The sequence below is a fragment of the Macaca nemestrina genome, chromosome 4 (assembly GCF_043159975.1).
Source record: "Macaca nemestrina isolate mMacNem1 chromosome 4, mMacNem.hap1, whole genome shotgun sequence".
In the NCBI taxonomy this organism is placed as follows: Eukaryota; Metazoa; Chordata; class Mammalia; order Primates; family Cercopithecidae; genus Macaca; species Macaca nemestrina.
Genome location: NC_092128.1, coordinates 112,117,717 through 112,130,717, shown reverse-complemented (window position 1 = coordinate 112,130,717; position 13,001 = coordinate 112,117,717). Strand labels below are relative to the sequence as shown.

Below are 13,001 nucleotides of genomic sequence, written 5' to 3'. Positions count from 1 at the left end.
CATGCAGTGCAGAAAGGAAAATGGACTGGACATGGCCAAGGGAGGAGAGGAAGAGGTGGGTGGGAGGCTGGCAAAACCCTCACAGGAGCAGTGGAGCTTTGCAGGCAGCTGGGCAGTACCTAGGAGAGCAGCAAGGTCTCAGTCCTTGTGGGGCCTCTCGGAGAGCACTGGCACCCCAGCATTAGCCAGTGGGGACCTATGAACAGAGGAACTTCCCTTTGTCAAGACCAGGAAACTTTAGAATGAGGGGAGGGTAAAAAACCTTAAGAGAGATTTGACTTCCCACTGATTTGTGTTGATTTCAGAACTAAAGAAATGTCATGTGTTTTGCATATGAATTTGTGCACTGAAAAATTATACCTGTAGCACACTCACACCATCTACTAAGAAATAAAGATAATTTTGTCACCGCTTTGTTGCGTTTTGCTCATTATTTTTATTTTTTGCCTTATTATACTGACCAGAACTTGAAAAACATTATAATAAAGGGCCTCACAATTAACAATGAGGAACAAGTTAGCTCTGATCTGCCTAGAACAGGAAGGAAGAAGGGTTCTGCACGGACACAGGTAAGATAGGTGCTAAGTCACATGTTACCCTCTCTAGCCCAAGAGTGAAAAAACTAGACAAGCTCTCTCATCCCTCTGCTCTACTCCACCCACCCTCCCCGATTCCTGAATTTAGGTACAGAAAAAAAATGTGAGGACTTCAAATAGAGTGAGGCTTATTTACTAGCATATGGCAAATTGAAGGCTCAGGGTAGGAATTTAATGCAATCACAGAAAAATAAAGTAAATTACCTATCCTGAACACCTGTGTATGTAGACTAAGGCTCATCCCCACTCTTATCTCAGTGCTTCTGGAAGTTTTTATCTTGTGTGATACTCTCACGGAAGCAGGTGTAGCAAGAACCGGTTGAATGCTACTATGCTAACCAGGCACTCCTAAATTTAAAAATGCTTCCTGTTTAGTGCCATTCTAATATCTGTTAATATAGGTAAGCATTACACTTACATGTTTCTCCTGGCATGGGATATGAGTATTGTGCATGCCATACATATTATATTTTAAGTATGAAAGTTTAAGGCCAATTAATATTAGCTTGTCAGCCTTTTGCACCATCCCAAATGAAGGCCTTCCAAGGACTCTCCTTTCCAGGAATCTCATCCAGTGGGTTCCGTATCCCCACCTTCTTCCTCCCACTGCACCCCTTCCTACGTTCCCACTTGTTCCACTGTAATACGCTGCCATAACTCTCCGTTTCCACTCTAACCTTGCCCACCAGCTAACTTCTCTGACATGGAGTCCTCCACGGACATTCCACCTCCTATCAAGCATGCATGTTTTCCTGCAGCTCCTTGATCTGGGAGACATGGATGAGGATGGGGGTGGGTGCTAGCCACTAAGGACTCTTAGTGCTGACCACTGCTGTGCAAGTATGAAGGCTCAGATGAGAACATGAAAGACATAAAGAAAAAAGAAGAAAGTAATGGAGCTTAGTGCTGGACAGCATGAGCTTTCTTGTCTTTTTAATTTTTTTTTTGTTACAGAGTCTCACTCTGTTGCCGAGGCGGGGGTGCAGTGGTGCAATCTCGGCTCACTGCAACCTCTGCCTCCCAGGTTCAAGTGATTCTCCTACCTCAGCCTCCAGAGTAGCTGGGACTACCCAGTAGCACCACTAAGCCCAGCTAATTTTTTGTATTTTTAGTAGAGATGGGGTTTCACCATGTAGGCCAGACTGGTTTCGAACTCCTGACTTCAAGTGATCCACCTGTCTTGGGCATCCCAAAGTGCTGGGATTACGGGCATGAACCACTGTGCCCGGTCAGCATGAGCTTTCATGCCAAGCTGCCTGGATTGAAATCCTAGCTCCATCACACCTTCAGGGTATATCCTTGGACAAGTTATCTGGTCTTTCCAAGCCTCAGTGGCTTCATCTGTAATTGGCAATAATAAGAAAACCTATTTCAAAATGTTATTTGAAGGGTGAAAGGGTATTACATATATATCAAGCACTTTGCTCCATGCCTAGCAGAAATGAGTGTTTGATCAATGATAACTAACAGAACATCATCTTCATCGTATTTCCACCTTCATATAAAAACAGCCTTAAGGCTGTGGCTGTCACATTATACATCTCTGTGCCAGACATCTACCCCAGGTTTTTTATTCAGCCAACCCTCTCTTACAGACCTTTGAATCCCTTAACACCAAAGACTTTCACAACCACTCTACATAAGAAACATATCCCATGCCCATGCCCTGGGCTGTTTTACTATTCACAATGGTTTGTCCTTTGAAATCTTAATCTTCAGCATTTCATTTTCTGAGACCCCAATGCCCATCAGCTCTCACTCTCTCTCAACATACCTGCATTTCACATCATCCATATCTCTGATTCCTGAATGATGCTATTTTTCACAAACCATCAGTAGCTTTTTGGCTTCACATCTTTCTTCACCTGGTTCAGATTCCTGAGGGCACCACACAGTTTATTTACTGACATTTCCTCTTACTCCCATTCTTTGTTGTCCTTTCTCAGCTCCTGCTCTGCCAGAACCTGAGTCTGGATCGCCCGACGTGTGCTGTGTAGTGTGCAGCCTGTCACAATAGCTACATTCCAAATGTTCAATAAGCACACGTGGCCAGTGGCTACTCGATTGCACGGTACAGATTGTAGAACCTTTTCATGATTGCAGAAAGTTCTACTGGACAGCAGTGCTATATCTAGACAATTGACCTTCTCTCTTCTACACCTTACAGTGAAGAACACTTCTGGGTAAGACAGAACAACCGTGGTTTGGTGTTCCTGAAACTTCAGTGCATTCAGTCTCAATGTCTTCCAGAATGCCTGGAGGTGTTCAGAATCCCCCTCATCTCCTATCTGGTTCTGCCACTGTTATAACATTTCACCTATCTTTTCTTTTTTTTTTTTTTTTGGAGACGGAGTCTCGCTCCGTCGCCCAGGCTGGAGTGCAGTGGCCGGATCTCAGCTCACCGCAAGCTCCGCCTCCCGGGTTTACGCCATTCTCCTGCCTCAGCCTCCCGAGTAGCTGGGACTACAGGCGCCCGCCGCCTTGCCCGGCTAGTTTTTTGTATTTTTTTTTTTAGTAGAGACGGGGTTTCACCGTATTAGCCAGGATGGTCTCGATCTCCTGACCTTGTGATCCACCCGTCTCGGCCTCCCAAAGTGCTGGGATTACAGGCTTGAGCCACCGCGCCCGGCCTCACCTATCTTTTCAAACCTTCCACTCCACCACCTCCACCAGCTTTGACATCTCTCTCAGCAGATGAGCTTACCTTTTTTTTTTTTTTACTGCAAAATCAATGAGATGAAAATTCTCTTAATTCCCTTCTCTGTCAGTTATTATCATCTCTCTCTATGCCCATCCTTTATTTTTTTTCTTCTTGTTTAATTTAAGGCTAATCCTACCACCTATGCTTAGGATTAATTCATCAGCCAAAAAATATTTACTGAGCAAGTACTATATGCCAGACACAGTTTTAGGTGCCAAGATTTAGCTGTTAACAATGTCTCTACCCTCATTCTAGTGTTGTCACATAGACAATAAACAAATACCTCAGATGGTGATAAATATAACAGAGAAAAATGAAACAGGCTGGGTGTTAGGGTGTACCAGGGTGGAGTCCGCTGCTATTTTATATTGAGTGGTCCAAAAAGGCTTCAGTGATCTGGAAACAAATAACAAGAAAGTCAGGGAGTGAGCTGCGAGGGTGTCTGATGGAAAATGATGAAATTCCTGGCAGAGAAGATGTCAAGCACAAAGGCTTGGGACATGCACAAGCTCATTCTGTTGGAAGGAAAGCAAGGGGGATCACATGTGAAGAAGACAGAGACCAAGGAGAAACAGAGAAGACATGATCGGGGATGTGGCCAGGTCACGTAGCTTCTCTCTGGCCACAACAGTGAGTGAGTGGAGAAGCCACGGGAGGGTAGGAGCAAAGGAGAGACCTCATCTGCCTTGCATTTTTGAAAGGGTCATTTGGAGTGTTGGATTCCCAATAGTCTACGGGGGCAAGGATGGGAATAGGGAGATTTGCTAGGAGGCTGTTGCAATTATTCAGGTGTGGTGGTATATTTAGATCAATAAGAATGGCAGGTTGGCCCGAGGGGCAGTGATGGAGGTGGTAAGGAGTGGTGTGAACATGTGTCTATTTTGAAATCAATCCATCATTTCTTACTTCAGGAGGAAATTTGTTTCTCTGTCTTCTCTCATATTGTAAAGTTATTTACCTTTAGCAGCTCACTTCTCTCAGAAGAGAAGCTTAAATCTCTATCTTAAAATTTGAAAGGGCTTTCTCTCAATCCTCAGTGTCTCCTTCTCTAGTCATTACTCAATTTCTTCTTCACAGAGTTTGACAGAGTACATCTCCTTAGTCTTCTCATCCCCTCCTCTTCCCACTAAAATCTGTCCCCAAGTAACAAAGCTGATCTGCTCAGGCTAGCACTGCCACTGATTAGAATATTGCCAGATCTATTGGGCCTTTCTTTCAGTGTCTTACTTGACCACATCGTGTCATCTGACATTTTCAAACTCTCACTTTTCTTGACTTCCTTGACAATGTTCCCTACATGTTTTTCTCCTACACATCTGACTCCTCAAAGCTCCTCACAGGCTCCTCTTCCTCCACTCACCTCGTAAATATGAAGGTTCCCAAGCCTCTGCCTTTAAATTTCTCATCTTCTGCTCTTCTCTATCTTGAAGGTAATGGTTGCTAGAAGAAATAGATCCCAAAATGATGATGCCCCAAAATCAATAAAGGCTTATTTCTCACTCAAGCAATAATAGAAGACGAACATTTAGTGTTTTAAAACTAGTATGTTTTAAAATTGAAATTCTAACCCAGGGGCCAAAATACCAGATAGCTATCAGATACCAGAGTGAAGGGGATGGAGACCACTGCAAAGGAATCTTTAAAGTAGATATCTGAGAACAGGTTCCATTATTTTAAGACTCTGGGGAGATGTTGAGAATATAAAAGTTTAAGAGAGTGGAGAGCAAGGCAGGGGGGTGGGGGGAGGGTGAATTTTGGGAGACGCCTTCAGAAGAAGCACCTGTCAGTTGTGTGTGAGTCCCAGCTCTCTCAACAGGGCAGGGTTAATTAATCTTCCTCAACTCCAGGGAAGATAACTAACATAGGCTTCAACAGCACCTTCTGCAGTTGAGGGACCCTGTACACTGATGCCTAACTCATGCCTGAATAAATGTAAATTGGTCTAAGACAAGGTAAAGGATAAAAAGAGGAAGGGGCTATGTTTATTAAGAAACCACATTCCTATCAATAGTGGGCTAGAAATACATGAGTTTCCTGTGGACCTAATAGGGTCTGCATGGGAGGGAAGGCAGGCCTGAGGCTGTTTTAGGTCCTGCCCAAGAGGAGGAGAATGTGTCTCACAGAGAGAGTCTGTATGCAAGGGACTGCAGAGAAGCAGGGTCCAACTAGGGACCGGGAAGCAGCCAGCCAACACACAGCTATGGCAGCCGTTGGGGGAAAGACCCGAAAACAAAAGAATGAGTCAGGTGTAAGCATCTGCCAAGCCTGGAGTGCATGGGTGATTTTAGTTTTCTCTCCCTAAGTTTTGTCAATGGTGGCATAAGCTTACATCTAAGGATGGAGGAACAGAGGCTTTGTCATAGGTAAGAAAAGGAAATGAGGAGTGAGAGCTGTAAGCTTGAGACACGATGAAGAATTAAACGCATGCATCAGTACAGAAGAAAAAGGCTGCAAACTCCAACATCTTTCTAACCCAGTCCATTCCAAAACTATGGAAAAGGTTGAGACCTGAAGCATATTCCTCCAACAGAAGGGACACGCTCCTAACTTGGCAAGACAGGACCTGGCTGCAGGGTCAACAGAAAGTTCCAACCCATGACCTCAGCTCTTGTCCTAGGCCCTAGAGGCCATCAGCACCCAACCATTAGATAAGATGTAGATGGTGCTGAGAGAAGTAGAAAAGAGGATAGATGAGAACACATCTATGCTATTTTAGGGCAAACAGTAGACCTGCTGTCTTATCCCATTCAAAAATGAGTTAACAGGAAAAGAATAAACAGCAACATAGGGCTTATGCATAAATTCCTCAACTAACAAGAAGAAACGAAACAAAGAGCAAAGAAAGCTAAAGAGCACGCTCAAAAACTAAATCTTTAAATCAACAATTTACACATTCAAGAAAATTTTAGAAACAAACAAAAACACTTGTCAAAAATGCAATAGAAGAAAATGTTCCTGAAATGAGGAAAGATCTTTCCATTTCTGGAAAGACATAAACCATAATTTTGTTTCTGGTTTTCTTTGGATGATTAAATTGTAGGAGCCCTCTGTCCCTCCTCCCTCTTTTCCCTTCCTCCTTCTCTCTCTTTCTTTGTTTCCTCTTTACCTCCCTCCTCTTTCTCTTTCTTCCTTCCTTTCTTTTTTCCTCGATGGTGTTTGTATTTGAAAAATGAATACCTATTATTTTTAGAATTGGGAAGAAGCTTTTTAAATTAAAAACACTGTTTAAGGCCAGGCACGGTGGCTCAGGCCTGTAATCCTAGCACTTCAGGAAACAAAGGCAGGTGGATTGCCTGAGTTCGAGACCAGCCCAGGCAAAATGGTGAAAATCCATCTCTACTAAAAATACAAAAAGTTAGCCAGGTGTGGTGGTGCATACCTATAGTCCCAGCTACTCAGGATGCTGAGGCACGAGAATTGCTTGAACCCAGGAGATGGAAGTTGCAGTGAGCCGAGATCGCACCACTTCACTCCAGCCTGGGTGACAGAGTGAGACACAGTCTCAACAAACAAACAAACACACTGTTCAATAATATGCTACCATTAAATGACAAACTTTGAGTAACTACAGGTAGAGAAAAACCTAGAATTATCTACAGTTGTTATAAAGCCCTGGCATTAAGAAATTATATTTTAATCAAGATAACTGTTGGGTTGTGGACTTGAGTCACATACATAAAAAGACCTGGGATAGGACAGAACTAGAGTTAAAAGAACAACATTAAAACTGGGAAACGATATGAATGGAACGGGATCACAAGCTTAGCAACACACTACAGATCAATCGAATGAAATTAGTGTTCATATTTATACACATTCAACAGGTGATGAAAATGGCGTTCCAAAGTGAAAAGTTCGTAAATGGTGCTCATTCAATCTTTGGAAAAATTTCTAAAATGTCATAGCTCTTCCTTGTTCTGTATGCCAAAATATATTCCAGATATGTTGGATTAAATAATAAAGTTTCAAAAAATGTTTAGTGAAAAATGTATGTGAGTATCAATTTGATTTCCTGATGGAGAAGCCTTAGCAAAAAGATAGCAATTCCTGGATGAGTTCATATAAAAATGTAAACTCTCTTTTGGCCTGAAACACTATTAATACAAACAAAATTAAAGAGCCAGGAACTAACAGGGGAAAAATTACAATAATATGTAGCAGACAGTAGGGTAGGAGTCTTAATATAAAAAGAGTTCTCATTAATAATAAAATATACTTTACTATAGATAATATAAACATATATACAATGAAATTTTATTTAAAATATAAGAATGAGAATAGGGTTCTTATTAACAAAAGAAACAATGGGCAAAGAACATGAACAGTGACTCAAAAGAAAGTTGTTCAAATGGACAACAAAATGTCCATTTAAAATAATAATTTAAAAATTCAAATTAAAACAAAGCATATACCGTATTTGGCCTGGGTGGGAGACAACTTTGATAATAACATCCATCCCAAAACACAGGGAAAGAGTCATGCCCTTACACTATTGGTTGGAATGTAACAGGCAAAAACTTTCAGGAGGGCAGCTGGTTATATATATAAAGATCTTAAATATGTCTACATTTTAATTTTTTATTTATCTTATTTAATTTTAATTTAATTTATTTATTTATTTTGAGAGGAAATCTTACTCTGTCACCCAGACTGGAGTGCAGGGGTGCCATCTCGGCTCACTTCAACCTCTGCCTCCTGGGTTCAAGTGATTCTCATGCCTCAGCCTCCTGAGCAGCTGGGATTACAGGCGTGTGCCACCACACCTGGCTAATTTTTGTAATTTTAGTAGAGATGGGGTTTCACTATGTTGGCTAGGCTAGTCTCGAATTCCTGACCTCACGTGATCCACCTGCTTTGGTCTCCCAAAGTGCTGGGATTACAGGCGTGACCCACGGCGTCCAGCACAAATATGTCCACATTTTTAGATCCAGTGATTCGACTTCTAGGAACTCATCTCAAGGAAATAATAAGAGATGCATTTAAACACATAAAAGGATGGATGCAATACTTACACTTACAAAATTTGGGAAATGACTTCAATATGCAATAATTGTGGACTGGTTTAAAAATAAAGACACACCTATTTGAAAGGTTACTCCCCAGTCATTAATATTTTCAAGAAATAATTTGACCATTGAAACTGCTCAACATACATTGATAGGTGAAAAATATCAGTATACAGGACAATATTACAGTAGGATTGCAATTTTGTTTTACACACGCACAGAAATTTTAATAATGATTATTTCTGGGAGGGATGATGATATGTGATTTACATTTTTTGTTCTGTGTCTTCCACATTTTATACAAATAATATGGTTTTTTTTTTAAACTTAGGATAGATGTCATTTAAAAAGCAACAATTTTGATATTGGAAGTGGACAAATCACAGAGAAGGTACCCAGTTGCTACAGGATTTCTTTCTACCCAGAGTTTATTCCTATTCAGATGCACCAGAAGGGGGCGCCTCAGCCTCTTCCCACTGATGGACAGCTGGATCACCTGGTAAGTCTGGAATATTCAAGTCTGCAGGATTCACTTTCCCTCATGGTTACGCTTCTTTTCTGGGTCTCTCAGAAATTTCCATAGAAGAAGGATATGGAAATTTGAATGACACCGTGAGAGTTTTATCTAGTCACGTGATTAACAGTCTGTGTTGGTGATGTGTGCTTTGGTCAACCTGTTCTACCTGGGTAGCTGCTGCAAATCAGGGGTGCCTCTCCATCAGGAAAAGACAGAAACAGAACAGGACTCTACCCAATAGCTTTGCCTTAATCTCAACAAACAGGTTTGCGGAAATGGCCAAATTCACAGCTATAACTTAGGAGGTTGACTCAGCCGCCAACTAACTGTATCTGAATCAGAGTTTGCTTCTTAAAAAGTTATGTGCTCTTCTTCATGGTACCAGTTAGGGGGCAGCAGATATCCTGGCATCTTTTGTTGTCTAAAGGAAGCTTCCAATTAGGAGATCCTGAAGTTTCTATGTATTATTATTTTATTTGCCATGTGACATGGTCTAGTAGTTCCATCCTGCACCAGCTGTTCATTTTGGAAGCCAAACCTCTCACCTAGTAGAGTGCTTATAATTCACTACTGAGCAAAGGTGAACCCAAATAATAAAGTATCCTATATAATTACTGCACTCTGCATCAGCCGTTTCAGTTTCATCATTATCTAAATATTACAAAGCCCCAGCCTTCTCTTTTGGTCTATCATTCTGTCTCTCACACACGCTTAAGTAAACTTTATTTTGACTCCTTAAAATACCCTCAGGATGAGAATGCAAGTAAGGGGATGAGTGTAGGCATCTATAAAATGGCTTCTGCAAAGACCTCAAGATGCTAATTTAAGAGGATGAAGCATAGCCCAGCCTGTGGTAAAAACATTTGCTTTTCCTGATGCATGCAACATTGTGGAGACGCTACTTTTGTGTGTGTGGGGTGTGTGTGTGTGTGTGTGTGTGTGTGTAGCTACTGAACACTCTGAGAATTTTGTCTGTTCAAAAAGAAACAACAGAAACACAATGCTGAGCTCTTGAGGATCCTTGAACCAACGTCTTCTTTTGGTTTTGATTACATACCTTTTTTAGTTTCCAGAAGTTCCTCATGGGATAAAGAGTAGTAGGTGTGGAAACTGGACCACAGAGAGGTAGACTGACTTGTAACTTTGCAGCCAGGGACAGAGCCAAATGTATAGTAGGGTCTTCCCAGTACCAGTCTGCCCTGGTGGCTTGTCACAGAGCATTTGCCCATCTTTCCAAGGCTCTACAAAGTAGAATGCAGGGAGTTCAGGTCAGCCAATAAAGCTTTTTTTAAAAAGGAAGAGAAATAATACCAGTAAGCAACGGTGACTACATACCAGCACATTCTATGTGGCTCACAAAATTAACTGAGCTATCCCTGACAACAATCCTATCTACGAAGGGGGTGCTATTCTTATCCATATTTATTATACTAATCGGGGAACCAAGTCATTTGCCCAGCAGTTTGAAAATGGTGAATCCTAAATTTGAACCCAGGCAGTCTGACTGTAGGACCCATACATTCAACCACTACCTTTTACCTCATCTTCAAATGGTATTTTTCATACTTCAGAGCACTGAGGTGCCTGTGCCCTTGGTCACCGGGAGGCCATACTTGCTGCACCCGTCTGGACCATCAGGGTCTTCCCCAGTCAGAGGCCACTGCCAGGGCCAGAGACAATGGAGAATTATTTAGTTTCCTACAGTTCTAGAAACTGCCTCTGTTTCAAGCCCAGGAAGAAGGCGTTCTGAGGAGGACATTTCTTCTTGGGACAAGGACCCTTGGTGAGATTTGGCCTTTATGCACCTCCATCTGAAAAGCTAAGCTTCTCTCTGGGAATTCGAATTGAAGGTTAGGGATGATTGCTCAGATGGGGAAAGTGTGAAATGGTAATCACTTTCATATGACACTCGAGAAATGTTATAATAAAGCTGAGTAAATTGGAGCATGAGTTAGCCGGTCCTTTGCCTAATGATGTCACCCACTTTGTGCTTCCTCCAGCCTATGATTAATAAAAGAGGGGTTATGACAGTAACTCACTCCTAGTGGGCAGCAGTGACGTCAGCAGCAGCTGAGCAAACTGACTACATTTAGTTGTGCGTGTGTATGTGGGCATTTTTTTTTTTCCTGTGACTAACATGAAGCTAACAGCATCTAATAAAACAAAAGCTCCTTGAAATTTGGGAAACTTATTGGGTGAACTCTTTTCTACAGGGAGCACCATTTTAATTATTCTCAGCTCATAGTTAAGTGATGTTGGAGTTGGCCAAAATTACCTTGTTGGCTTTCTGCCCCTGTTTCATTAAGGGATCACAAATGAACCCCTGGCCTTTGGGAGAGAGGTTTCTGGAGTGTTTTTTTCCTTCTACTATAGAGGCTCCTCCCTCATTCATTACACTCTTCCATCTTTTAAGAGGAACTCAATGAGTAGAAGAGGGATTGTAGCCATAAGTTATTTTTTGAGAGTTTAAAGCTGGTTGTAGAATTCAGTGATTCCATTTTAAACTCTAAGAATATTGTGCTTAATTACAGTTTGCTTTTCCAATCTGATAAAGTGACAGAAGTCCTACTTACTATTTCACCTTTGCAAACTTGACCTTCCTAAAATTAGAGTGGGCCACCTGGAAATATTTGCTCACCTAGCTGAGCTGCTGCCAGTGTCCACGCGAGCCCGCAGGACTCGTGAACAGCGGCACTCAGACCATGCCTTGGAGCTGCTCCCACAGAGGGCAGAACCTTTGGACTCTATTAGGACACGAGGGAGGCAGCAATTCACTGATTTAAAAAAAAATTCACACAGGACTGCCCCCAGGCTTTTCTGTGGGGCTTTTTCCCTCCAAGCAGCGATTTGGGAACAGGCTGTGGGGGGATCTTTGTGGACAGGCAAAACTGGATGCAAAGCAAGATTGCTGCCCTCTTATCAGTCCAATGGAATCTACGTGCTAAACCACCATGTCTTCAAGTCAGCAATGGAACTTATTACCCAAGGGGATCCAGGTGAGAAAAATGATTACAACAATCTGTTCTGTGTTCCTTGGGGAGTATTTTTCACAATCTTCTGGGGCAATAGGAAGATAAATTGTTGAAGCAGATGTTTCCTGATTGGGTTAGAACTAAGTCATGATAAACAATTTTGAAATATATATTGGTCAGGAAGAATGTTGAGGGCATATTTCTTCAGGTTGAGTTAGTCTGGGTTTTCTTCAATATATGTTTTTCTATAGTGGTTGTAAACGAGTATTTCTCTCAATATTGAATTTTTTTACATGTACCACTTGGTTACTTCTTGGGAAGAACTCCAGGCATTTCTGAATCATTTGAAAGTTGATTGAGGCCTTTGGTTCCAAAATGACCATTTACCTGAGGAGACGGTGATTCACAAGTTGGAAGAGATGACACGGCGTCAGAGTGTCTAAGACATTCCCCTCATAGCTCCCTTCATCTTAAAATGATCTCTGACCTACCCTTTCCTTTCTGGAGGACCCAAGTCACTCAGGAGGTAAGTGATGAACCAGGGAAGTAAGCCCTCACTGTCTGGACAACAGGATTTCAGTTCTAAGCTAGTTTCATCCAGGCAACTTCCTTTTTGTGCATTTCACCAATACTTGTTGATTACTCTTATGATTTTCCATGAGGTGGAATCCTTCACAATAGTTTCCCCAGTCCTCACAGGAGAGCAACACCTGGAAGGGCTGGAAGGGCATGGCCTTCCTTCAACAGCCACACCACTTCCTTTTACAAAGGAAGTTTGGAGAATATAATGTTGCTTGCAACAGCCATTAGGATTTAGCAAAACACTGTTTTATCTCTTTGGATATTGATTGTATGTCATTCCCCTAAGGTATTAAACAAATAAAATCAAGCTACAACATATTCGTTTGCTCTAGGAGAAAGGCAGGGTAATCTTACTTTTGTGAATTTTACTTCAGGGAATTCTCTCTTGCATGGATTTATCTGATACTGAATTGCTAAAATGAACAACTCAATCCTTTATTCATTTATTCTTTTGCATGAGTCTCTTGTCTCCTAACAACTTGGGTGTAGGCCAGCCCATCTCATTTTGTTGCTGGCCACCAAGATTCTGCTTTGGTTTAGAACAGAAAGCCAGCAGGAAAATGTATTGAGGCCATACGTGAAAGTTGGTTGGAGCAACAATGTTGCCCAAGAGGAGCATTGTAGCTG

The 13,001-nt window shown here is 41.8% G+C and overlaps 1 protein-coding gene and 1 long non-coding RNA gene across 4 annotated transcripts in view; one reads left to right on the top strand and one right to left on the bottom strand.

Moving 5' to 3' along the window:
- The window catches only part of LOC105494182 (inhibin subunit beta A), a 45,002-nt gene that overhangs the window by 9,402 nt on the left and 22,599 nt on the right, over window positions 1-13,001 (top strand). Inside the window, exons 1-3 of one of the 3 annotated variants that reach the window (XM_071095087.1) lie at window positions 2,693-2,779; window positions 8,635-8,802; window positions 12,114-12,318. The gene's annotated coding sequence lies outside the window, so the exon portion shown is untranslated. Of the gene's footprint in view, window positions 1-2,692; window positions 2,780-8,634; window positions 8,803-11,637; window positions 11,817-12,113; window positions 12,319-13,001 lie in introns of those variants that run through there. The other 2 variants (XM_071095086.1, XM_071095089.1) reach the window with 2 other exon arrangements.
- LOC105494181 (uncharacterized) overlaps window positions 1-13,001 on the bottom strand; it is a 217,783-nt gene that overhangs the window by 190,998 nt on the left and 13,784 nt on the right. The window contains exons 3-5 of the long non-coding RNA XR_011622333.1: window positions 9,878-10,061; window positions 6,677-6,774; window positions 2,371-4,737 (exon numbers count right to left, since the gene is read on the bottom strand). This is a non-coding gene — a long non-coding RNA (uncharacterized lncRNA). The remainder of the gene's footprint in view (window positions 1-2,370; window positions 4,738-6,676; window positions 6,775-9,877; window positions 10,062-13,001) is intronic.